A 19,407-nucleotide genomic window follows, 5' to 3' on the forward strand; every position below is an offset into this window, starting at 1 on the left:
GTTGTTGGGTTGTGTGATGGTTAGCTCACATTACAGATGAGATGTTTCTGGTGGGAGTAATTGCCCTGGGTCCAGAGGATCTTCCTGCTGGATTGTTCTGGCAGTGGATGTGTACCTGAAAAGGAAAGCAAGAGCTTACCACTCAGCATGTGGGTGGCAAGTGAGTGCCAACTAATGCATCTTCCCTGAGGTGTGTGGGAGTGCAAGCGAACTGTGGTTGCCCTGTGGTTTTTTTTTTTTTTTCATTTTTGGAGGATTTGTGAACTGGGGTGTGCTAGGTTTGAGTTGCCGAATGAAAGACGCACCTGAGCTGTGTGGAGTCCTTGGATCCTGTTTGCAGTGGGCATCCTGGTATCCTGGTCTGCAGTGGCCTATTGAGAGGAGGAGAGCGAATTCTCTGGAGGAGTAATTCCTGGGGGGATGTTGTCCTCATGAGTGCTGAGGAACACTGTACAGAGCTCAATGAAAGGCCATGACGAAGATGAAGAAGAGAGCTTGTCTGAGGTCATGTCTGTGCTTGATAGTGCGCTTGATATTGTAGGCATTTGGACAGCGTTTTGATTTAGGAGGGGAAAAACGTGAAGGAAGAAAAAAAAAGGGCAAGGAGGGAAATGGAAAGGTTATGAAGGCTAATATAAGGAAGGGAAACATGAGAAGTGAAGAGGAGAGCGAGAAAAGCAGATGGATAGGAGGAGTGAAGGAAAGAAGGAAACCAGGAATAAGTTGTAAGACTGAAAGAAGGAATTGAAAGACTGAAAGAAAATAAAAGAAAAAAAAAAAAGGAAGGAGCATAGAAAGAAAAAGAAAAAAGAAATCGAATTAGAAAATAATAATAATAAAAAAAGAATAACGATGGAAAAGAGAAAGAATGAAGGTATCTCAAGGAATGAAGTTTCAGAAAGAAGGAAAGTAATGAAAAAAGAAAAGAAGATGTCGAGAAGAACTCAGGCAAGGAAGAAGCAAGCAAGCGAGAGAATGGAGGAGAAGCAAAGGAGGAGAGAGACGAGAAAGAAAGGAAGGAAGCAAGCAAGCAAGTAAAGAATCAAGGAGGAGCCTCCATTGGCGTAATGCATGCAGGGCTGGCAGCCTGTCGATATGCAAGAGTGGCACACACACCACTCCAGACTGCAAGGAAGACTGAAAGGAAGTAAAAGAAAAAAGGAAATAATATAAGAATTTAAAAAGGAAGAAGAAATCGAATAAAAAAAAAAAAAAAAAAAAGGAGTAATAATGGAACAGAGAGAAAGAATGAAGATACATGAAGAAGGAAATAAGGTTCAGAAAGAAGGAAAGAAGTGAAAGAAGGAACAAAGTGAAAGAAGGAAAAAAGTGTGAGAAGGAAAGAAGTGGAAGAAGAAAATGGGAGAAAGAAGGAAAGAAGTATGCATGCAGAAGAAAGAATGCAAGCAAGAAGGAAGCAGGAAAGCAAGCAAGAGAGAGAATGGAGGAGAAGAAAAGGAGGAGGGAGACGTGAAAAGAAGCAAGCAAGGGCTGGGAGGAGTCGGTCGGTGTGCGGGGAGCGGCGTGTGGAGCGCGGCGCTGCGGGGCTGTTGCCCCCCGGTTGTCGCTGCTGTCTCGGGCTGTGCTGGGGTGGGTGTCGGTGTCGGCGCCGTGGGCGTGGCGTGTCCCGCGAGTGGCGGGGGTGTCGTGTCCCGCGCGGCGGTGTCGGTGTCGGTGTCGGTGTCGGTGTCGCTGGCGTGCTGTCGGCGGCGGGCGCGAGTGAGGCGTCGGAGCACACGGTGTCGCTGCAGGCTCAGGAACGGCGCGGGAGCGGCGGGAGGGCGGCTCCGCCCCGGGGCGGCGGGAAGGGCGGCTGTGCGCGCGGGGGGAGCGGCGCGGGGCGGGCAGGAGAGCGGCGGCGGCGGCGTTGGGAGCCGTGCGGGGCGCGGGCGGCGGCGGCGGCCATGGTGGTGTGCGTGCGGGCCGTGGTGCGGGTGCTGGTGCTGCAGGCGGCCTGGGCGCTGGGCGGCGGGCAGGTGCGCTACTCGGTGCCGGAGGAAGCCAAGGGCGGCACGGTGGTGGGGCGGCTGGCGCAGGACCTGGGCCTGGAGGCGGGCGAGGCGGAGGCGCGGCGGCTGCGGCTGGTGGCGCAGGGCCGGCGGGCGAGCGTGGAGGTGAGCGGGGCGAGCGGGGCGCTGGTGGTGAGCTCGCGGCTGGACCGGGAGGAGCTGTGCGGGAAGAGCGCGCCCTGCGCCCTGCGCCTGGAGGTGCTGCTGGAGCGGCCGCTGCGCGTCTTCCACGTGGAGGTGGAGGTCACCGACATCAACGACAATGCCCCGCTCTTCCCCGCCGCCACCAAAAACCTCAGCATAGCGGAATTGTCGCTGCCAGGATCCCGCTTCCCGCTGGAGGGCGCGTCGGATGCGGACATCGGAGCCAACGCGCAGCTCTCCTATATCCTCAGCCCCAGCGAGCACTTCGCTTTGGATATGAAATCTTCAGATGATAGGAAGTCGCTGTTCCTGGTGCTGACGAAAGGTCTGGACCGCGAGTCGCTGGCCGAGCACCGTCTGGTGCTGACGGCGACTGATGGGGGCAGTCCGGCTCTGACGGGCACGGTGGAGCTGTTGGTGTCGGTGCTGGATGCGAACGACAACGCGCCCCAGTTCAACCAGTCGGTGTATAAAGTGCAGGTGCGGGAGAGCGCAGTGGAAGGGACATTGGTGGCACGGGTGGGAGCCACCGACCCGGACGAGGGAATTAATCACGAGTTCTCGTTCAGCATCGTCAGTTTAGTTCCTGCTACCAAGAGAGATGTCTTCAGCATTGATCCGCAGACGGGGGAGATCCGTCTGCGGGGACCTCTGGACTTTGAAGAAGTGCGCTTATACGAGTTGCAAATCGAAGCGCAAGATAAGGGGACGCCCCCGCTGTCGGGTCACTGCGAGGTGGTGGTGGAGGTGCTGGACGTGAACGACAACGCGCCCGAGGTGTGGGTGACGTCGCTGTCGGTGCCGGTGCCCGAGGACGCGTCGGTGGGGACGGTGGTGGCGCTGCTGAGCGTGTCGGACCGGGACTCGGGGGCGAACGGGCGGGTGCGCTGCGCGGTGTGGCCGCCGGCGCCGTTCGGGCTGGTGGCGACGTTCGCGGGCTCGTACTCGCTGGTGCTGCGGGAGGCGCTGGACCGGGAGCGGGTGTCGGAGTACGAGGTGGAGGTGCGGGCGGAGGACGGCGGGGCGCCGCCGCTGCGCGCCAGCCGCGGGCTGCGGGTGCCGGTGTCGGACGTGAACGACAACGCGCCGGCGTTCGCGCAGGCCGTGTACACGGTGCTGGCGCGGGAGAACAACGCGGCGGGCGCGGAGCTGGCGCGGCTGTGGGCGCGGGACCCGGACGAGGCGGGCAACGGGCGCGTGAGCTACTCGGTGGCGGAGGGCGGCGCGGGGTCGGGCGCGGGGTCGGGCGCGGGGTCGGGCGCGGGGTCGGGCGGGGGGTCGGGGTCGGGGTGGCGTCCGGCGTCGAGCTACGTGTCGGTGGACGCGGAGAGCGGGCGGCTGTGGGCGCTGCGGCCCCTGGACTACGAGGAGCTGCAGGTGCTGCAGTTCGAGGTGCGTGCGGTGGACGCGGGCGAGCCGCCGCTGTGCGGCAACGCCACGGTGCAGCTGTTCGTGGTGGACGAGAACGACAACGCGCCGGCGCTGCTCCCGCCTGCCGGCGGCGGGCCGGGGCCCTGGGCTGCGGGCGAGGCGTCGGCGTCGGCGTCGGCGCCGGGGTCGCTGTGGGCGTGGGCGGCGTGGGGGGCGCCGGCGGGGCAGGTGGTGGCGAAGATCCGCGCGGTGGACGCGGACTCGGGCTACAACGCGTGGCTGCGCTACGAGCTGTGGGAGCCGCGGGGCAAGGGCCCGTTCCGCGTGGGGCTGTACAGCGGCGAGGTGAGCACGGCGCGGGCGCTGGAGGAGGCGGACGGCCCGCGGCAGAGGCTGCTGATCGTGGTGCGGGACCACGGGGAGCCGTCGCGCTCGGCCACGGCCACGCTGAGCGTGTCGCTGGTGGAGGGCGCCGAGGCGGCGCTGTCGGCGGCGGCGGCGGGGGCGGGGGCGGGGGCGTCGTCGTCGGGGGCGGGGCTGCGGCCGGCGGCGGGCGCGGAGGGCGGCGCGGCGGCGGCGGCGGCGGCGGCGGCGACGAACGTGTGGCTGGTGGTGGCCATCTGCGCGGTGTCGAGCCTGTTCCTGCTGGCGGTGGTGCTGTACGGGGCGTCGCGCTGGGCGCCGCGGGCGGCCGTGCTGGCGGGGCCCGGGCCGGCGACGCTGGTGTGCGCCAGCGAGGTGGGCAGCTGGTCGTACTCGCAGCGCCAGAGCCGGAGCCTGTGCGTGGCGGACGGCGCGGGCAAGAGCGACCTGATGGTTTTCAGCCCCAACTGCCCGCCGCCGCCCGGCCCCGCGGCAGAAAACGGTTCTGCCGAGAAGGGACCTTCGCTCTCCCCGTACTCCTCAGGCACGGTAGGTTGCCCCTTGTTGTTTTATTTTATTATTATTTTTGGTACTTCTGTTCTGTTTTCCGATGATATTTCATGGCACGTTGGTCATTGAAACGATGTTGTTGTGGAAGTAATTTTACTTGGATTTTCATCACAGCATGGTCTCTGCCAATCTTGTTTACTGATGTGTAACATTTCTGAATGTTACTGTTTCTGAATAAGGACTGCAGTCCAGGAAGACATGGTCTGGTTGTGACTGTGCAGCAGGCAATGTTGAAAGCCCTTTAAGTAGCTGACTGCTGGGCCTACTGTTGTTAGGTTGTTTTCTTCAGGGCCATTTAGGAAACACCTTGTGTAGCTGGAAAAGCGGAACAGTCTTGGCCTCATGTTTTCGGATAAGTGATGCTGTGAAGTCCTCTATCCATGCAGGATGCTGCAAAGCTATTGCAACGTCTGACACTGATGCCATGAAAGTGGCACACTGGCCTGTTTTGATGTTCTTTCATTGAATCTGCAAGTGAATCTGCAAGATGGTCCCTGTGCATATGGGGCCATTGGCAGGGTTTTGCAGGTTTCAGATCTGTCATTGCTGGGAAGGGTGTGTGAAAGTTGGAGTGAGCATTGTGCTGGGAAGGGAAAGTGTGTCACCTGGCGGAGGTGAATGTGGCAATGGCACTGAATGGGACCTGACCTTATTCTGAAGCTCTTTAATCTTGCCCTCTTTTCCTCCCTTTCCTTCCCTGCCCCATCTCCCGGCCGCCTCCTCGTAATCGGTTGTGGTAGCCAGGCACAGCCCCTGGGTCCATGGCGTCTCGGTGTTTGTCAGATGCTCGAGCTGCTAGTGCGAACAGCAGTAGGACATGAGTCTGGGGCCCAGTGCGGGTCCTGTCAATAGCTGTTGTGCTCGGAGCCCTGCTCCTGCTGTCGGGACAGGGCTCTTCTGAAAACCTCTGGTGTTCAGGAACACCTGAACACTTGCTGATGAATGTTTTCGTCGTGTTTTTTGGTCAAGATGTTGTTAAGGGGTCAGCTGTGACGTCTTCACTTCATGCGTGATGCTGGAAAGTCATTGTACTGTCAGATGCTGATGATACTATGACATTGGTGCCTTGCACCTTCACACACACTTTTAGAAATGGGATGTGGGGCAGGTGAACACTGTTGGTGCCTGTTTAACTTATTCTACTTGTGGCCATGTATGCCTGGTGCTATTTTGGGGTATTGTGTGTAATCAGGTGGTGAAGTTAATTTTCCTCTTGTGTAGATTTAGCACCTGGACACTTTTCTCCTGGTGTTTTTGTGAAAGATGCTTTCTGTGGCAGGGTTCAGCTCTGAAGTCTGCTCTCCATTTGTGATGTTGCTTAGTTGTAGTGGGTGATGTTATTGACACCATGCTGTTGGTGTCTTACTATTTCTCACAAAGGGTTGTTAATAGAACAAGTGTAAAAGATGAAGTGTGTTCTATGCCCCTTGAAAGTGTACAATATTTTTTACAATTAGATTGTTTTGGAAAGCCATAATGCAGTATGAAGCATGTTATACTTCCCCTTTTGTGAGTATGCCTTTTGGGTGCTTTGGAATACGGAGGTAGAAGAGCACACTGGGAGATCGGGGCAAGAAACAGAGAACTGTTTTTCTGCATCATCCAAAGCATTTTGTTCAAGGACAATTTCAGAAGATCTGACTCTAGGCTGCCTCCTCAGAAGCGGTTGTGGCAGCCGGGTGCAGGCCCTGGGCCCACGGCTGCTCAGTGCTCATCAGGTTCTTGAGCTGCGAGTGCCGACAGCGCTGTGGCCAGGGTCTGTGCCCCAGTGTGGGGCCTGGCAAGTGCCGGTATGCTTGTATTCCTGCTCCTGCTGCCAGGACAGGGCCTTTCTGTGGACCTCTCATGCTGTACAGGGTCTGCTGTGAAATCTTCTCTCCATGCATGATGGTAGAAAGTCATTCTCATGTCTAATTCCTATGGTACTTCAATATTGGTGTCTTATTCCTCTTACACACTGTTGCCAATGTGCCATGGGGCCGGTGAGCACCATTTGTGTCTGTTCAAGTTGTTCTAGTTGTGTCCATGTCTGCCTGGTCCTATTATTGTGCTACTGTCTGTAATCAGCTGATGGCGGCATTTGCATCTCTCTATTTGTGTCTCCAAGATCTCCTCATCTCTTGCTTTGGGACATCATATTGAAACCAGTTGTTCAGTTTTTCTCAGAGAGAATGAAATCAATGCCGATTTTCATTAGAGCTTTCACGACATGGTTTCCGTAAGTCCTGTTGGTTATTGATTTTTTGCATTTCTGCTCTAGAGTGTTGAAGGACTGCAGGCCAGGAAGAGTCGGTCAGGTGGTGACTCTCCAGCAGACACTACTGAAAGCCCTTTAAGTAGCTGAATGACAAGCCTGCTATTACCATTGTGCAGTGTTTTGTTTTTGTTCTTGTTGAGAACTTTGTTTTTGTGTGTTTTGATTGTCCTGTCAAGAAGAAGTGATGAAGGTGACATTTGGGTCTTTGGGCTTTTCTGACTGTGGATTTGTATTCCTTGTTAGGGAAGTGGCATTTCACACAGAGCCCTGCTTAGAAGTTATTATAAAGAGTCTGCCAGACATGATGGATTTGGTACCATTGGAATATATATATATTTTTGTAGCTGTGATTGATGGGAAGGGTCTGTGAAAGCTGCAGTGATGCATGGGGTGGGAAGGGAAATGATGTAATCAGGTGGGGATGAATGTGGCAATGGCAGTGAATGGGACCTGGCCATTCCCTGATGTGAGTGATGAAGTTGAAAAGGATCTGCATTGCTTGCCATAACAGAAGAAGAGATTCCGGTTTGTGTTAAGAACACGTGTCCCAGAATGGTGGATCATGGGTGTCTAAAGCAAAGCCTGAGGGAGAATGGTCCCAGAGTGTTGCTGTGGAAGACCCTTTCCCAGACTCCAAGACACAAGATTTGAAGGTCTTCAAGAACTTGAGGCAATAAGTGGTGTTGAAATGGTCTGGATGTCATTTGAGGCATATTGCCTTCCATCAGTTGTGAATCCCTCTTTCTCCTCTGGGACATGTTGAACGAGATGGAAAAAGTTCAGACATAGCAGAGAAATGGGCCAGGAAGTAGAGTGGGTGATTTCCCTTGAGGAGAATCCCTTGAGGTGTGTTGTCCTTGTGTGGAGGGCTGGAATTGTGTTAGATGAAATTGCAGAGGGCCTTGTCTTGTGCAGGTCAGAGTATGTCAGAGGAAGGCATTTTGACTCCCTCGCTATCCTGCTGTTGCATGGATTCTGTGTAGAGTTGTAATTGCTTGTGATCACCATTTCGCTGCTCTCTGCATGCTATTCTTGTGACCCCCATCTTTTTCTATGCTCTTTGAAGATACATCGACTTTTTCACTCTCTTTACCACCAGAAATCAGTTTTGAAAGAGAAGATGCATCTGAAACCATGTTATACTTTTTCCCTCTATGAGTATGCCACTAGCGTGCTTTGCAATACAGAGGTAGAAGAGCACAGCCAGAAGTCAGGAGAAGAAAGAAACTGGTTTGATGCACGAGCCAAGGTGTTTTGTTTGAGGATGGCTTCAGAGGATCTGACTGTGCCAGTTGTATGCATTCTCTGATGACTGGCCTGTCTTGTGTCCTCGGAGTACTGGTAAATGTAGCGTGATTGTTTCCTTGTGCCCAGCTCATGGTCATTGCAGCTGGGTGCAGTTGGTGGGTTGTCCAATGCTCATGATACAGCGATGTTGGAGTCTTGCTCCTTCACACACAGGCCTTGTAAAGAAACATGAGATAGGCGAGCACCGTTGATGTTTGTTCAACTCCTTCTTGTATGCTACTGCTGTTGGTTTTATGGACTTACAATCCCCTTATGTGTAATCCCCTTATTATTAGTATTTTTTCTTTTTTAATTTTCACGTCTCTGTTGGCGTGCATCTAGGAGGTCCTCAGCTCCTTGTTTGGAACATCTTGCTGAGGCTAGTTGTTCAGTATCTGAGGTTTTCTCTGACAGAATAAAACCAATACCGATTTAGCTTTGAGCTGTCAGGACATGAGGTCAACAAATGCTGTTTTATTTTGTTGTGCATCATTTACACCTGAGATTGCTGAAGGAGTGCAAGACACGACGGATGGTGATGGTGATCCTGAAGGCACTATTCTTTGTCATTCAGTGTGCCCTTGAAACCTTTCAAATGAAAATGTCTTTGGTTGTTTGGTTGTTTTTTTGGGTAGGGACCTTGTGAAATCTTCATGGTATGTGGGGTTCCAGAAGCATGCCTGAAACTGTAGAGCTGCTGGTGTTGTGATGTTGACACATAGCTCAGAAACGCATTCGACAGAGGCACATGAAACAATTGTGCTCTCGTCTTTGCCTAATTATGGCCTTTAGTTCCTGAGCAGAGAAATGGTTTGACATACGGTGTCCTGATTTCATGTGCTTTCAACATTGACAGTCACAACCACCTCTTCAAAAGCCCCAGAACTTTTCATTGAAAGATGTAACACATACATGCATAGAGTTGATGTTATCCATAAGAGTGCTTTGCTTGTCAACATCTGGGGTGTCCTTTCACAAAATGAAATGAGCACCCTTTGCCTTTTGGGCTGTCACACCATCACCTTTAGGAATACAGTTCCTTACACACCTGCAATGTTTGCATCTGAGATTGCTGAAGCACAGAGAAGTGGAAGGGTCAGCTGCAGAGGGTGTGCTGGAGACAGTGTCTATGTGATTCTATTTGTATGTTTCTTTGTGGTGCTTTCATTGATGGGAAGGTTCTGCAAAAGCTGGAGTCAGCCTTGGGTTGTGGTGAGCAAGTGTGGAATCTGGTGGAGGTGAACGTGTCAGTGGCACTGAGTAGGACTGGGCCATTTTGGATATTTTCAGGGTGATCTTGAGCAGGGCGATCTTGCCTTGTGTTTGCTTGCAACTTGCTAGAAGGTGGTGTTTTCCTGGGATGACCTCCCTTTTTGCAATGGAAGTGAATGACGAGGACCTTAAGGTACCTTGTGCTGAAGGTGACACGTGGACGTCCGTGGTTCCCTTGCTGAGAGTAGGACGAACACTGCAGTTAGATGAGGCTGGTCAGGGCCTCATCCTGTCAAGGTCTGTCTGTCTCCAAGGAAGGCAATTTAGTTTAACCCCTGGCCCAGTGTTCCAGGGCCTCCTCAGGTTCTGTGTAGAATTTTGTTTTTCTTTGCCCACTTGGTTTTCCTTCATCTCACTGTTCTGTACCATAGGCCTGGATTTGCAGCAGTCTGTCAGATGGCCTTTGACTCCTGTGTTCCTGAGCATGAGGAGTGGCTGCTCCAGCAGAAGCTGCTGTAAATGTTGTCTATCAGGTCAGCTTTCTCCATTTCCATCTGAGATTGCTGAACCAGTGCAAAACATTAAGAGTGCCGTTTGTGCAGGGGGGGAAGATCCTGACAGTGGTGGGAGAAGTTGAGGCTCTGCAGAGTCTTGTTATGTTGTTCATATGCAAAATATGTTTTTGAGAGAGAGATGTATGTATTTTTTGCTGTTAAAAAAATAACAAAATGAGTGAAAAACTTACCTAAGCTGTATGGAGGTCTTGGTGCCTGTTTGCAGTGGGCATCCAGGTCCTTTGGTGTGCAGTGGCTTATCAGGGAAATTCCTTGGGGGAACATGGCCATCTTGAGTGCTAAGGGATGATGTACATTGCAGAATGGAAGGCGGTGAGGAAGAGGAAGAAGAGGTCTTGCATTAGAGCAAGTCTTATCTTGATTGGAAGAGTGGTGTAGGCATTTGGAAAGCATTTTGAGAATGGAAAAAAAAAAAAAGGAAAAGTAAAGAGGAGAGGAAGAGAAGCAGATGGATTGAAGGAGTGAAGGAAAGAAAGGAAGCATGAAGATACTGTAGGGTGACTGAAAGAAGTAAGAGAAAAGGAAAGAAGGAACTGAAAGGATGAATCAAGTAAAAAGGAAGGACGTCACTGAAAGAATGAATGAACTGGAAGAGAGGTAGAGAATGAGTGAAGAAAGAACATGAGAGAAAGCAGGACAGAAGGAAGGAAGACATCGAGAAGAATGTAGGCAAGCAAGAAGCAACCAAGAGTGAGAATGGAAGAGAAACAAAAGAGGAAAGAGAATAGAAGGAAGGAAAGGAATCAAGAAAGAAATGAAAGGAAGGAAATTTAGGAAAATACGGAAAGGAAGGAAGCAAAGAAGCAAAGACGGAAGGAGGAAAGAAGTGAAAGATGGATAGTAGTGAAGGTTGGAAAGAAGACATTGAGAAGAAAATATGCAAGCAAAAGAAGCAAGCAAGACCGGGAATGGAGTAAAAGAAAAGGAGAAGAGAGATGGGAAAGATAGCAAGCACAGGCTGGGATTCGGTCGGTGTGCGGGGAGCGGCGTGTGGAGCGCGGCGCAGCGGGGCTGTTGCCCCCCGGTTGTCGCTGCTGTCTCGGGCTGTGCTGGGGTGGGTGTCGGTGTCGGCGCCGTGGGCGTGGCGTGTCCCGCGAGTGGCGGGGGTGTCGTGTCCCGCGCGGCGGTGTCGGTGTCGGTGTCGGTGTCGGTGTCGCTGGCGTGCTGTCGGCGGCGGGCGCGAGTGAGGCGTCGGAGCACACGGTGTCGCTGCAGGCTCAGGAACGGCGCGGGAGCGGCGGGAGGGCGGCTCCGCCCCGGGGCGGCGGGAAGGGCGGCTGTGCGCGCGGGGGGAGCGGCGCGGGGCGGGCAGGAGAGCGGCGGCGGCGGCGTTGGGAGCCGTGCGGGGCGCGGGCGGCGGCGGCGGCCATGGTGGTGTGCGTGCGGGCCGTGGTGCGGGTGCTGGTGCTGCAGGCGGCCTGGGCGCTGGGCGGCGGGCAGGTGCGCTACTCGGTGCCGGAGGAAGCCAAGGGCGGCACGGTGGTGGGGCGGCTGGCGCAGGACCTGGGCCTGGAGGCGGGCGAGGCGGAGGCGCGGCGGCTGCGGCTGGTGGCGCAGGGCCGGCGGGCGAGCGTGGAGGTGAGCGGGGCGAGCGGGGCGCTGGTGGTGAGCTCGCGGCTGGACCGGGAGGAGCTGTGCGGGAAGAGCGCGCCCTGCGCCCTGCGCCTGGAGGTGCTGCTGGAGCGGCCGCTGCGCGTCTTCCACGTGGAGGTGGAGGTCACCGACATCAACGACAATGCGCCGCTCTTCCCCGCCGCCACCAAAAACCTCAGCATAGCGGAATTGTCGCTGCCAGGATCCCGTTTCCCGCTGGAGGGCGCGTCGGATGCAGATATCGGAGCCAACGCACAGCTCTCCTATACCCTCAGCCCCAGCGAGCACTTCGCTCTGGAAATAGGAAAAGAGAATGAACGGAATATCATACCTTATCTTGTATTAAAGAAATCTCTGGACCGCGAGTCGTTGGCCGAGCACCGTCTGGTGCTGACGGCGAGCGATGGGGGCAGACCGTCGCTGACAGGCACGGTGGAGCTGTCGGTGTCGGTGCTGGATGCGAACGACAACGCGCCCCAGTTCAACCAGTCGGTGTATAAAGTGCAGGTACTGGAAAGCGCAGCGGAGGGTACGCTGGTGGCCCGAGTCGGCGCCACGGACCCAGACGAAGGAATTAACAGTGAAGTGACCTACAGCGCAAGCAACTTTATTCCCCCGAGTGGAAGAGATGTGATTTCGGTTAATCCGCAGACGGGCGAGATCCGACTAGTCGGTCCCCTGGACTTTGAGGAAGTCAGTGTATTTGACTTTAGCATTGAAGCGAAAGACAAGGGGACGCCCTCGTTATCAGGGCACTGCAGAGTGGAGCTGGAGGTGCTGGACGTGAACGACAACGCGCCCGAGGTGTGGGTGACGTCGCTGTCGGTGCCGGTGCCCGAGGACGCGTCGGTGGGGACGGTGGTGGCGCTGCTGAGCGTGTCGGACCGGGACTCGGGGGCGAACGGGCGGGTGCGCTGCGCGGTGTGGCCGCCGGCGCCGTTCGGGCTGGTGGCGACGTTCGCGGGCTCGTACTCGCTGGTGCTGCGGGAGGCGCTGGACCGGGAGCGGGTGTCGGAGTACGAGGTGGAGGTGCGGGCGGAGGACGGCGGGGCGCCGCCGCTGCGCGCCAGCCGCGGGCTGCGGGTGCCGGTGTCAGACGTGAACGACAACGCGCCGGCGTTCGCGCAGGCCGTGTACACGGTGCTGGCGCGGGAGAACAACGCGGCGGGCGCGGAGCTGGCGCGGCTGTGGGCGCGGGACCCGGACGAGGCGGGCAACGGGCGCGTGAGCTACTCGGTGGCGGAGGGCGGCGCGGGGTCGGGCGCGGGGTCGGGCGCGGGGTCGGGCGCGGGGTCGGGCGGGGGGTCGGGGTCGGGGTGGCGTCCGGCGTCGAGCTACGTGTCGGTGGACGCGGAGAGCGGGCGGCTGTGGGCGCTGCGGCCCCTGGACTACGAGGAGCTGCAGGTGCTGCAGTTCGAGGTGCGTGCGGTGGACGCGGGCGAGCCGCCGCTGTGCGGCAACGCCACGGTGCAGCTGTTCGTGGTGGACGAGAACGACAACGCGCCGGCGCTGCTCCCGCCTGCCGGCGGCGGGCCGGGGCCCTGGGCTGCGGGCGAGGCGTCGGCGTCGGCGTCGGCGCCGGGGTCGCTGTGGGCGTGGGCGGCGTGGGGGGCGCCGGCGGGGCAGGTGGTGGCGAAGATCCGCGCGGTGGACGCGGACTCGGGCTACAACGCGTGGCTGCGCTACGAGCTGTGGGAGCCGCGGGGCAAGGGCCCGTTCCGCGTGGGGCTGTACAGCGGCGAGGTGAGCACGGCGCGGGCGCTGGAGGAGGCGGACGGCCCGCGGCAGAGGCTGCTGATCGTGGTGCGGGACCACGGGGAGCCGTCGCGCTCGGCCACGGCCACGCTGAGCGTGTCGCTGGTGGAGGGCGCCGAGGCGGCGCTGTCGGCGGCGGCGTCGTCGTCGGGGGCGGGGCTGCGGCCGGCGGCGGGCGCGGAGGGCGGCGCGGCGGCGGCGGCGGCGGCGGCGACGAACGTGTGGCTGGTGGTGGCCATCTGCGCGGTGTCGAGCCTGTTCCTGCTGGCGGTGGTGCTGTACGGGGCGTCGCGCTGGGCGCCGCGGGCGGCCGTGCTGGCGGGGCCCGGGCCGGCGACGCTGGTGTGCGCCAGCGAGGTGGGCAGCTGGTCGTACTCGCAGCGCCAGAGCCGGAGCCTGTGCGTGGCGGACGGCGCGGGCAAGAGCGACCTGATGGTTTTCAGCCCCAACTGCCCGCCGCCGCTCGGCCCCGCGGCAGAAAACGGTTCTGCCGAGAAGGGACCTTCGCTCTCCCCGTACTCCTCAGGCACGGTAGGTTGCCCCTTGTTGTTTTATTTTATTATTATTTTTGGTACTTCTGTTCTGTTTTCCGATGATATTTCATGGCACGTTGGTCATTGAAACGATGTGCTTGTGGAAGTAATTTTACTTGGATTTTCATCACAACATGGTCTCTGCCAATCTTGTTGTTTACTGATGTGTAACATTTCTGAATGTTACTGTTTCTGAATAAGGACTGCAGTCCAGGAAGACATGGTCTGGTTGTGCCTGTGCAGCAGGCACTATTGCAAGCCCTTTAAGTAGCTGACTGCTGGGCCTACTGTTGTTACGTTGTTTTCTTAATGGCCATTTAGGAAACACCTTGTGTAGCTGGAAAAGCAGAACAGTCTTGGCCTCATGTTTTCGAATAAGTGATGCTGTGAAGCCCTCTATCCATGCAGGATGCTGCAAAGCTCTTGCACCGTCTGACACCGATGCCATGATGTTTGTGTCTCACTCCTTCCCCAACAGGGTTGTCATCTCTCAGAATGAAGTCAATACCCATTGACGTTAGCTGTCATTCCATCTCTTTTTGAAGGAGGCACACTGGCCTGTTTTAATGTTCGTCCTGTGAATCTGCAAGATGGTCTCTGTGCATATGGGACCATTGGCAGGGTTTTTCAGGTTTCAGATCTGTCATTGCTGGGAAGGGTGTGTGAAAGTTGGAGTGAGCATTGTGTTGGGAAGGGAAAGTGTGTCACCTGGCAGAGGTGAATATGGCAATGGCACTGAATGGGACCTGGCCTTATTCTGAAGTGAACCGTGACCTCTGGGGGGGAAGTCCCACTGCCTTAGGGAAAAGGAAATCAATAGTCTGCATTGCATGCCATAAGAGAAGAAGAGGTGCCTACTTGTGTTGAAAACACACATTCGAGAATGGGGGACCAAGGGTGCCTAAAATGAATCCGTAGGCAAAATTGTCTCAGAGTGTTCCTGGGCAGGGCCATTTGCCAGCCTCCAAGAGACACGATTTGAAAGTCTTGCCTATGTGGAGAATGGTATGTGGTATTGAAATGTCCAGAATATCATTTGAGGTATATGCCTTGTGAGAATTTTCACTGCATAGTTGTGAATCTCTCTCTCTCATCTGAGTTGTGTTGAACAAGATGGAAAAAAAATCACTCATTGCAGAGAAGTGGACCAGGAAGTGGAATGGGTGATTTCCCTTGACACAGGGATGTGTTTTGTGTGGAGGGCTGAAGTTGAGTTAGATGATGTTGTAGAGGGCCTTGTCTTGTGCAGGTCAGAATATGTGAAAGGAAGGCATTTTGAGTCCTTCCATATCCTGCTGTTACATGGATTCTGTGTAGATCTGCATTTGCTTGCGATCACTTTGTCTCTGCTCTCAGCAAGGCATGCCAGTTTCCCCTGTCTTTTCCCATGCTCCATGAAGCTAGATAAACTTTTCCACTCTGTTTACTTCCAGAAACTCATTGTTAAAAGGGAAGATGCAGCAAAAATCATATAATATTTATCCCATTTTGAGCATGCTATTTGTGTAGTTTGCAATAGAGAGGTAGAAGAGCTGAGCATGAGGACAGAGCAATAAACAGAGCAACAGAGAACCAATTTTTTTGCATCTGGCAAAGTGTTTTGTTTGAGGACAGCTTTAGAGGCTCTGACTGTGCCAGTTATATGCGTTCCGTGGTGACTGGCCTGTCCTGTGTCCTGGGAATGCTGGTAAATATGATCGGATGGTTTCCCTGTGCCCAGCTCATGCTCATTGCAGCTGGGTGCAGTTGGTGGGTTGTCTGATGCTCATGAGACAGCGGTGTTGGAGTCTTCGTACTTTTCACACAAGTCTTGTAATGGACTGGGAGATGGGAGAACACCTTTGGTGTTCTACTCATTCTACTTCCACTGCATTGCTGTTCCTTTTTATGGAATTGTTGTGTGTAGTCCCCTCACGATGTTTTTTTTTTTTAACTGTCGTAAATATGTTGATCTCCTCAGTTCCTGGTTTGGAATTTCTTATGGAGGCTAGCTGTTCAGTTTTTGATTTTTTATTTCTTCTGGTAGAATAAAATCAGTGCAGACTGCGCTTAGTGCTTTCACGACCTTCGCTCTCCCCGTACTCTTCAGGCACAGTAAGTTGCCCATTGTATTTTTATTTTTTTTCTTTACCAGTTTTTCTGTTCTGTTTTCTGATGATATTTCATGGCACGTAGGTAATTGAAACGATGTGGATGTGGAAGTAATTTTACTTGGATTTTCATCACCACATGGTCTCTGCAAATGTTGTTGGTTACTGGTGTGTAGCATTTCTGTTTGAGACTGATGAAGGACTGTAGTCCAGGAAGGACCAACATGGTCTGGTTGTGACTGTGCACCCAGTACTATTGAAAGCTCAGTAAGTAGCTGAATGCTACGTCTACTGTAGTTGTTCTTTTGTTTTCTTCAGGGCTATTCTGTAAACCTATGTGTAGTTGGAAAAGCAGAACAATCTTGGCCTCATGTGTTCGGATAAGTGATGCTGTGAAGTCCTCTATCCATGCAGGATTCTGCAAAGCTATTGCACCATCTGACACCGATGGCATGATGTTTGTGTCTCACTCCTTCCCCAACAGGGTTGTCGTCTCTCAGAATGAAGTCAATACCCATTGATGTTAGCTGTCATTACATCTCTGTTTGAAAGAGGCACACTGGCCAATTTTGATGTTCTTTCAGTGAATCTGCAAGATGGTCCCTGTGCAAATGGGACCATTGGCAGGGTTTTTCAGGTTTCAGATCTGTCATTGCTGGGAAGGGTGTGTGAAAGTTGGAGTGAGCATTGTGTTGGGAAGGGAAAGTGTGTCACCTGGCAGAGGTGAATATGGCAATGGCACTGAATGGGACCTGGCCTTATTCTGAAGTGAACCGTGACCTTTGTGGGGAAGTCCCACTGCTTCAGGAAAAAGGAAATCAATAGTCTGCATTGCATGCCATAAGAGAATGAGGAGAGATGTCTACTTGTGTTGAAAACACACATTCGAGAATGGGGGACCAAGGGTGCCTAAAGTGAATCCGTGAGCAGAGTGGTCTCAGAGTGTTCCTGGGCAAGACCCTTTTCCAGGCTTGAATTGACATGATTTGAAGGTCTTGCCCATCTTGAGAAGAAAATCAATGGTAATTGTGCTTAGAGGTTTCATGACATGGGTTCCATGAATGTTGCTTCTTACTGGTATGCAGTATTTCCACCTGAAATTTCTGAAGGACTGGTGATATGAACAGTGGTGGTGGTCCTGTAGGCACTACTCTTTCTCATTCAGTTCATACTTGAAACCTGTGTAGCAAAAATGGTTTTATAGTTTGTTTGTTATTTGGTGGGTGGGGTGGTAATCTGCTAATCATGATTTTTGAGATTCTCCGTCTGCGTTAGCATGCATCCAAGTGCTCCTCAATCCTGGTTTGGAAATTCTGTCGTAGATATCTGATTTCACAGGGTGAAGGATAGAGTATACCAGAGGACTACATGGAGAAGAAGCCTGGCACACTGTGCTCTTCAGCCAGGAGCCTCTCCGAATTCCCATAAATTCAGCTGTGAGCTCTTTCTGAGGATGAGAGGCAGTGTTTTATTCATGCTTCCACATGCCTTTCTTACTCTGTGTGTTTCGAGTCTTTGCCTGGTATTTTCCCTGCGGATCCCCTTCCTGCCTGTGGATGAAGCTTGAGTAAGTTGAGAGCATGGCAGCATGGTTTATGTAGAATGGAACCTCAGGGGCCTCCAGTCAAGTGACTGGAGACAGCAAGGCCATATATGAAGAACGATGAGCTTCCTGAGGGTCCTGTGCAATCAAGTTCTGCTTGTTCTCACTCCCTGTTGTTGTGATGTTTCTGCTTGTGAAGGTATCTTCATAGGCACCTTTAATCATGTCTGTCTGAAGGTGGAGTGTTGTTGCTCAGACAGGACCTTTTCCCACTATTGATGATTCTTCCCGAGTTGTCAAAATGTCACTGCAGTCTTCCCTCTGGTTGTATTCTTGAGATAGACAGGAAGAAGTGCTGTCTGTATTCTCAATGTTGTCCAGAGCTTGTGTTTCAATGAAGTGGACTGGAATACTATAGTTTTCATCTCTCCTGCAATGAAAATGTCCGACTCCCTACTCTACTGTTTTTCGTCTCTCATATTGGAAATCTGTTGGTAACGGTGGATGAGATGTAGTCTGTTGATTTGTAGCTGCTGACAGAGGGCAGACACTTGTGTAGTTGGCCGTGTGTGTGTTGATGCTGTTTTTTGCAATATTCAGAGCAGAGGTTGTCGTTGAGAGAATGTCATTGGCTTTCAGGTCTGCCTCTTGCTTCCCATGTGATAGGATCTTAAGGTACCTCATGTTGAAGGTGGCACATGGACGTCTGTGGTTTCCTTGCTGAGAGCAGGATGAACACTGCAGTTAGATGAGGCTGGTGAGGGCCTCATCCTGTGAAGGTCTGTGTGTCTCCAAGGAAGGCAATTTGTGTCAATTCCTGGCCTGATGTTCCAGGGCCTCGCCAGGTTCTACGTAGAGTTTTGTTTTTGTCTGTCCACTTGGTTTTCCTTCATCTCACTCTTCTGTACTACAGGCCAGCTTTTTCAGTGGTCTGTCAGATGGCCTTTGACTCCTGTGTTCCTGAGCATGAGGAGTGGCTGCTCCAGCAGAAGCTGTTGTAAATGTTGTTCATTGGGCCAGCTTTCACCATTTCCATCAGAGTTTGCTGAGCCAGTTTAATGCCTTGAGAGTGCCGTTTGTGGTGGGAGAACGTGAGGCTGTGTAGAGGGTGATGTTCAGAGTTGGGTTTGGAGCTGGATTCTGTTGGTGGGGTGGAACAACATCCAGGTGTTGTGGCAGTAATTTTGCGAGAAGCTTGGAGTGGTGGCGGGCATTTTGCAATGGGCAGGATGGTGTTGAGTAGGAAATGAGCCTTGTGCTTGTGGGAAACGGAGATGCTGGATGGAAGCTACAGTGTAGCCTTTGCCAAGAAATGGGGAGGAGAGGAAGAAGCCATCACTGTCTTCATGTTTTTGGCAAAGCTCGTGTTTTGCTGAAGTGGGAATGGGAATGGGATCCTTTCATTTTCTCCTCTCTTGCATGATAGCTTCTTTGTGATAGCTCCATGTCAGGAAGCACAGCTCACTCTCCCATGATTGGGGATCTTTTGCTAAACTTGATGATTTCTGTTCAGTCCAGCTTCCCTAGAAATCACTGAAAACTTTAAACGAAAATTTCCCTTTTATACAAACTCTCCATCCATGAATTTATTCCTTTTTCTGAGCAAGCAACCACTGATAGTACTGGTAAGTTATTCATACACAATAAATATGTGTTTGAGAGAGATGTATGGTTTTTTTACTGTTTAGTTGTGTTCCCGTTATGTTGGATGGACTGACCAGATCCTGGGGAATGCCTGTATGATTGGAGCCTTCAGACGAGCATGTTGGTTCCAATGGGGAGAACAGTTTCTCCCATGTGCAAGAGTCCCTTCCCCTGGTGTCTGCCTGGTATCAGAAATGTTGGACATTTCTAAAGAGACATGATGGGGTGCGTGTAATCTTTGTGCATTTGACTTTCCCAATCTGTGCTCTTGCATAGTTGGCCTTGGTCAAGATGGTGCGTCTCTTGTAGCATGGCTCATTCTAAAACATGAACATTGGTATGGGAGCAGTGCGTGGTGTCTAATGACTTCCAAGGTGTTACATATCTGAAGGAAAATTTCCATCCATCTTCCCCAGAAATCTCTGATAGCTTTTAAAGAAATTGTGCTTTAGAAGCCATTC

At 53.3% G+C, this 19,407-nt stretch overlaps 2 pseudogenes across 2 annotated transcripts; both read left to right on the top strand.

Moving 5' to 3' along the window:
- The first annotated feature begins 1,867 nt into the window (after nt 1-1,867).
- Nucleotides 1,868-6,801, top strand: LOC311444818 (protocadherin alpha-6 pseudogene; annotated as a pseudogene). The gene is made up of 2 exons: nt 1,868-4,436; nt 6,718-6,801. The product of its transcript is annotated as a protocadherin alpha-6 pseudogene (transcript).
- A 4,162-nt stretch (nt 6,802-10,963) lies between these two features.
- Nucleotides 10,964-14,250, top strand: LOC311444380 (protocadherin alpha-2 pseudogene; annotated as a pseudogene). Its single transcript has 2 exons — nt 10,964-13,667; nt 14,215-14,250. The product of its transcript is annotated as a protocadherin alpha-2 pseudogene (transcript).
- The last annotated feature ends 5,157 nt before the right edge of the window (nt 14,251-19,407 follow it).

Source organism: Aythya ferina (assembly GCF_964211825.1).
Source record: "Aythya ferina genome assembly, chromosome: 14".
NCBI classification, from domain to species: Eukaryota; Metazoa; Chordata; class Aves; order Anseriformes; family Anatidae; genus Aythya; species Aythya ferina.